This window comes from Ursus maritimus, unplaced genomic scaffold, assembly GCF_017311325.1.
Source record: "Ursus maritimus isolate PB19 unplaced genomic scaffold, ASM1731132v1 scaffold_15, whole genome shotgun sequence".
Lineage (NCBI taxonomy): Eukaryota > Metazoa > Chordata > Mammalia > Carnivora > Ursidae > Ursus > Ursus maritimus.
The window spans coordinates 23,286,648-23,293,178 of record NW_024423897.1 but is presented as its reverse complement, the minus strand read 5'-3'; the positions used below and the strand labels follow the sequence as shown (position 1 = coordinate 23,293,178).

General features: G+C 48.1%; 1 protein-coding gene across 5 annotated transcripts in view; it reads left to right on the top strand.

Annotated features, from left to right (window-relative positions):
* The first annotated feature begins 1,273 nt into the window (after positions 1 to 1,273).
* The window catches only part of ARHGEF37 (Rho guanine nucleotide exchange factor 37), a 47,320-nt gene continuing 42,062 nt past the window's right edge, over positions 1,274 to 6,531 (top strand). For 3 of the 5 annotated variants that reach the window (XM_040630422.1, XM_040630420.1, XM_040630425.1), the window contains exon 1: positions 1,593 to 1,668. The gene's annotated coding sequence lies outside the window, so the exon portion shown is untranslated. Of the gene's footprint in view, positions 1,399 to 1,579; positions 1,669 to 6,531 lie in introns of those variants that run through there. The other 2 variants (XM_040630424.1, XM_040630423.1) reach the window with 2 other exon arrangements.

Genomic DNA, 6,531 nt, shown 5'->3' with positions numbered 1-6,531 from the left:
ACAGACTAAACCACCCCTTTCCCCCTTCTGTTGTTCTCATCCATCACATTCAAGACACAGCCCCATTTTGGTCTTCACGTTTTTTATTTTTGGGTTTTCTTCTTCAAGTTTTTATTTATCAGAGAGAAAGAGAGCACACACGAGAGATCACAAGTGGTGGGGAGGGGCAGAGGGCAAAACAGACTCCCCACTCTGAGCAGGGAGCTGGAGGGGGTCTTGATCCCAGGACCCTGAGATCATGACTTGACCCAAAGGCAGCCGCTTAACCTACTGAGCCACCTAGGAGCCCCTGGTCTTCATGTTTTTCTGGATGTAGAGTAGTGGTTAAGCAATCAGAGGCCTCCAACAGCCTGAATTTGAATACTAGTCCTGTTGCTTAGTAGTTCTGTAGCAGTGGGCAAGTTACTTGCATTTTTCTGGCCTCAGTTCTTCTAAAATGAGGATAATAGTAACAATAATGGTAAGAAGCAGCATGCCTATTTTATACAGAAGTTGTGAATGAGATAAATGAGAAAACACAAGTAAAATGTTTAGTATAGTGCCTGGCACTTAGTAAGCAATATTACTTTTGCTATCACTAATAATAATAAATAATAAGCCCTAATAATGAGAATAAGAATTAGAACGGACAACATTTAGCAAAGTTAATCTAGTCGATTCCTGACCCCACAAACAAGGTTTGCTTTCCCGGATATGAAACTTTTTCATAGCAATTATCACTTTTAAATGTCAGTGTTCGATGTCTGACCACCCTCAACCCCCCCTTCCCAAGGAGGGCGGGGACCTTGTCTGCCACTCTCACTGCTGAATAATTAGGGTCTAGAACAGCGTCCCATTTCACAGTAGGGAGAGAGTGGACGGATAACTTTATATCAGAGGAAAGGAGACTGGGGTGCAGGGAGACTGGCAGATTTGTCTAAGATTGAGCTCGTGGGAGAGCTGGGTAAGACTCGAAGGTCTTAGGCAGCGGACACTGGGAATGAAATCAAGTTCCAGCCCTAACATCTGGTGCTTCGAGCAGAGTCACGCATATATAGATTTTCAGTGATCCAGGGGTCAACATTCCCCCTGGGTGGTCTAAGCCCTGGCCGGTGTTTTCGGGGTGCCGAGCCCCGGCAAGAACGCGGCTAAACGGGGAGGCGCGGGTGGGTGCCCCCGCCCCTTCCCGGCGGCGCGGCGCTCACAGCCGCCCCAGCTCTCGGCGCTGGCGGCGGGCCAGGGCCACCCCGGGCCGGGCCGGGCCGGGTCCCGGGAGCAGCGAGTGGAAAACAACCTGGCCGCAGACAATTGACAAAGGCGCGCGAGCGGGCCGCCCCTCCGCGGCGCACGCACGCAAGCAGCGTGGACAGAGCCGCGCCCGCCCGCGCCCTCCGTGGGACCCGCGGCGCCGAGGCCCAGGTGCGGAGCGTATCGGGGAGCCGGGCGCCCCTTCCGCCCCGGCGGCGGGTCGCGGGCGCCCGAACTCCGCGCGGGGAGTGCGCCCGGCGATAGGGGCGGGGTCGACGGGCGGGGCGCGGAGGGGCGCGGGAAAGCCGCCGCAGCTCGCGGCCGAGCGGGGAGGTGGGGGACGCGGGAGCCGCGACGCCCCCGTCCCAGGAGGCGCGGTCGAGCTTTGTGTCTTGGGCCTGACGGAAATGCAAGCAGCCTGATCCACGTGACCTCTTACAGGTGAGGCACTAAGGCCCAGAGAGGTAGGTGGTCTAGAAAAAAACTGTGATTTCTTGCGTCGGTTTGTTTATACCTGCCCGCTTCAGTGTCGGATTTGGGGTGACCTTTAATAAGAACCCACGGGTTAAAACAATGGGAAAAAACAAACAGTATTAAAGAATCCTTGCCAAGGAAAATGTAATTATGACTACAGGCCAGGGGAAAAGAGAAAGGAAATTTGCAGTCCCTATGTTGCGCTGCCTTGGCCCAAGACCCCCAGAAAAGTAGTGCCAAAGCTGGGACCAGAAACCTAACTGTCGGCCTCCCCCGGGCTACAGTGCTCCCTGCACAGTGAGCACCCGGAACTTGGAGGGGAATGGAGAAACAGCAACCTGCCCGTGGGCTTCGCCTTCTTGGGATCCTGGACCCCTGAGAAATCTGGGGTCCCACAGAGGGGTTCACACATAACCTTGCACACAGTTTCAGATTTGCCATGAAGCATTCTGCTGTAAGAAATGACGGAAGGCCAGCACTCAGGCTGTGCTGTTAAGAGCAATTTCTTGCTCTGTTAAAGGGAGGCAGCCTGGAAAGAAGCGAGTACCTGCTGTCAGCCCAGACAGTGTGCTGACCCTGCTAGCTGTGTGATCTTGGACACATAGTTTAACCTCTCCAAGGCCCAGGGTTTTTTGTTTTGTTTTGTTTTCTTTCAAGATTTTATTTAAATTCAAGTTAGTTCACATATATAGTATAGTATTAGTTTCAGTCCAAGGCCCGGTTTTATCTGTAAAATAGAGATAAGGTTGCTTCATCCTTCAAATTATTGTCAGACTTGGGAATGAACGCTGAGCCCAGCGTCTGCCACGTAGGGAGTGCTCCGTGGACGTGCTGGTGCGCAGAACCCAGTGGCTCCCAGCTGTGCGGGTCAGAAAGGATAATGACCTAAAAGAAATTGGGGTGTATCTGAAATAAAACAAAATTTAAAATATAAACAGGAAACTATAAAGTGCACCCTATTATGATTTACAAATGACAGCATAGATCTTGGTGATGATAATCTAAATAAAAGTGCAACAATGCAGCACATCGCGCTTTGGCCTAAGGTGAAATGCTGAAAATAGAAACCAGCAAACGTTCTAACAAGGACTGTTTATGGGGCCTTGCTTGCTAACAAGGACTGTTTATGGGGCCTTGCTTGCCTCCTTTGAGTGGAATCAGCACCTGTATAGCTTGTTTTTAATTAAGAGGAAAGAGGAGGGCCACGTGGGGACCTGGGCACCCCCTAGTCTTGCCAGGTGGTGGGGGCTCAGCTGAGTTTCTGCTGGGGTGCAGGGGTTGCTGGCAGTTGGCTCTCATCCCTCTTGGATCAGCAGCTTGTCGTGGTAAACAGAGCCTTGGTTGATTGTGTTCTAGATCAAATAAATGGCTTTTTATTTAACCGATGGGGGTGTTTGCTTGAGTGCTACAATTGAAGCAAAATGGCATTTGTTGAACTTGACTGTCCAAAGCCTATTGCTTGTTTATTGACAGGCTTAGGAGGTTTTATTTTTTAAGATTTTATTTATTTGATTTATGTATAGAGAGAGAGAGCGAGCGAGCGTGCGTTTGCAGAAGGGGGGAGGGGCAGAGGGAGAGGAAGAAGCAGACTCCCCAGTGAGCAGGGACCCCCCCCTCGCAGACCCCTGGGACCACAGTCCCAAGCCCAAAGCAAACACTTAACTGACTAAGCCACCCAGGGACCCCAGGCTTAAGAGTTTTAAAATCTACCGATCCAATGGGCGCCTGGGTAGCGCAGTCGTTAAAGCGTCTGCCTTCAGCTCAGGGCGTGATCCCGGCGTTCCGGGATCGAGTCCCACATCGGGCTCCTCCGCTGGGAGCCTGCTTCTTCCTCTCTCACTCACCTGCTTGTGTTCCCTCTCTCGCTGGCTGTCTCTCTGTCACATAAATAAATAAAAAATCTTAAAAAAAAAAAAAAAATCTACCGATCCAAAATTGTGAGGACAGGGCCAGGGCAGGCCTACTTACCTATAAAAAGAACTGCTCTTACAAAATACTGTGTTGTCTCCTTTCTCTGCCATTTTAGGCCTTGCAAATAGAGTCAGGGAAATATGGCTTAGGGCAAATAGCTGCTATTTAATTTGGGTTAAGACACACATTACCTGCCTGGTGGTTTACATTCTTCTCCACCTGTTTATAAAGGAGAGTTTTTCCTCAGAAACGGAATGTGTATGTGTGTGATGTCTCTTGCCCCCCTCTCTGCCTCCCCTTAGCCAGTCATTTGTCAACCCAGAGAAGTCCTTTTTCTGCAAGCTCAGTGACTTTGGCAAGTTCCTTCCCTTCCTGGCTCTGTGGCCTGATTTTGTTTCACAGTAGCTCTGTTTAGAAAGTTTTTTGTTTTTGTTTTTTTTTAAGTAGGTTCCACACCCAGTGTAGAGCCCAACATGGGCTTACATGGGCTTGAACTCACGCCTGAGATCAGACCTGAGCTGAGATCAAGAGTCGGTCACTTAACTGACTGAGCCACCCTGGCAACCCTGTTTTGTTTTTCCAAAGTAAGCTCTACACTTGGGGCTTAACTCAAGACCCCCAGATCAAGAGTAGCACGCTCTACCGACTGAACCAGCCAGGTGCTCCTCGAAAGTTTTCTCTGTTTTGACCTTAAACATTTGGTGCTCCATAGGATGACATAGAGCGAACATACTCTCTCAGCCCAAGGCTCTTTCTTGTTTGAACACAGCCCACGGACCCCTTTCACGTTTCTCCCTCCAGACTCGCTGCCTTCATTCCTTCAACATTTCTTTGGTAGGATGAGATTAAAAGCAGAATTTCTCAAGAAATGATCTACAGACTACTTGCATCAGAATCACCTAGGGGCTTGTGGAAATGCCCCATCCTTGACCTCCTGGATCAGAATCTACAAGGGTGGGGGCAAGAATTTGCATACCTGAGAAGTGCTCTCGGTGATTCTTCTGCACCTTTGGTTCTCTGTGTGGGTGTTGGGGGTAGGGATTGGTAGTGGGGGACTGTATACTCCTTATCTATTCCATATTATTTGTCTAAATTATGTAATGAGTGAGAGCTTCTTCTGTACTTTGAACAAACCATGATATCCAAGGAAAACATAGGGGTAGCAAGTAAGCACTTGAAAAGATGCTCAAGATAATTCATTATTAAGGAAATGCACATTGAAACCACATTGAGATGTCACTTGCCACCTATGAGGACGGCTAAAATTAGAAAGACTGACTATAGCAAGCATTGATAAGGATGTGGGACTAGAACTTGTATGAACTACTGGTGGAAATGTAAAATGGTACAACCACTTTTTTACTTTTTTTTTATTAAAAATTTTAAAATTTTATTTATTTATTTGAGATAGGGAGAGAGAGTGAGTGAGAGAGCAGGAGCAGAGGAGCAGAGGGAGAGGGAGAAGCAGGGGCCCACTGAGCAAGGAGCCTGATGTGGGGCTTGATCCCAGGACTCTGTGATCATGATCTGAGCTGAAGGCAGACGCTCAACCGTTGGAGCCATTCAGGCAGCCCCACAACCACTTTTTTAAACTTTGACATTTTCTTAAAAAGTTGAGTATACACCTGTCCTGTGATCCAGACGTTTCATCCCTAGGTCTGGCCTTATTGAATTAGAGAAATAGAAAACAGCCAATTGTTTATCTAGTGGGTAAACACGCTGTGCTGTGTCCCTGCAATTGAATACTGCTCAGCATGAAAAAGCAACGAACTGTTGATACATGCTACAACATGGATAGATCTCAAAATAATTTTGCTGAAAAGAGAAGAAGCCAGACCAAAAAGAGTACATACTCTATAATTCCACTTATGTAAAATTCAGGGGGAGTTGCTGTCTCTCCCCTGCTCTTGAGCTTTTCTTTCTTTTTTTTTTTTTTTAAGATTTTATTTATTTATTTGACAGAGATAGAGACAGCCAGCGAGAGAGGGAACACAAACAGGGGGAGTGGGAGAGGAAGAAGCAGGCTCTCAGCGGAGGAGCCTGATGTGGGGCTCGATCCCAGGACTCTGGGATCATGCCCTGAGCCGAAGGCAGACGCTTAACGACTGAGCTACCCAGGCGCCCCTGATCTTGAACTTTTCGGTGGCTCTCCAGAGTTGTGTGTGATTGTATTAGTCCACCTCCACTTGTTACAGGGTCATCGGCCATTTGATCTGCCAGCGTTTATCCATGTCATTCATTCATTCAATTAACTGAGCACCTACTGTGTGCTTGATCTAGAGTAGACACTAGGTAATGTGTTGGTGAATAAAATAGACATGATCCATAGGGGCGCCTGGGTGGCTCAGTCGGTTAAGCGTCTGCCTTCAGCTCAGGTCATGATCCCAGGGTCCTGGGATCAAGTCCCACATCGGGGTCCTTGCTCAGTGGGGAGTCTGCTTCTCCTTCTGCCTGCTGCTCCCCCTGCTTGTGCTTGCTCTCTCTCTTTCTCTCTGACAAATAGGTAAAATCTTAAAAAAAAAAAAAAAAAAGACATGATCCCTTCCCTTGTGGAGCTTACCCTTTATTGAATGAACCAGTAAAACAAAGAGAATATGAAAAATAATTACTGGGGGAAAGGAAGGCTTATTTGGAAGGGGTATGGGAATCAGAGAAAACTTGTCTGGGTTTCAAGCAGAGAAGTAAAGCAGTAAGTTTCACGTTTTTGAAACACCACTCCACTCTGGTGCTGTGCAGCCAGTCAGGACACTGTTAACACTAGTCCAGGAGAAAGGTGGTAGAGGTTTAGACTCGGGTGGTCTTGGAGGTGGAAAGCACTGAAGGAACTGATGGATACCCTTAATCAAACTGGGCAGATCCCAGAGGTTGACACTGATCAGCATTCTTTTTTTTTTTTTTTTTTAAAGATTTTGTTTTTTT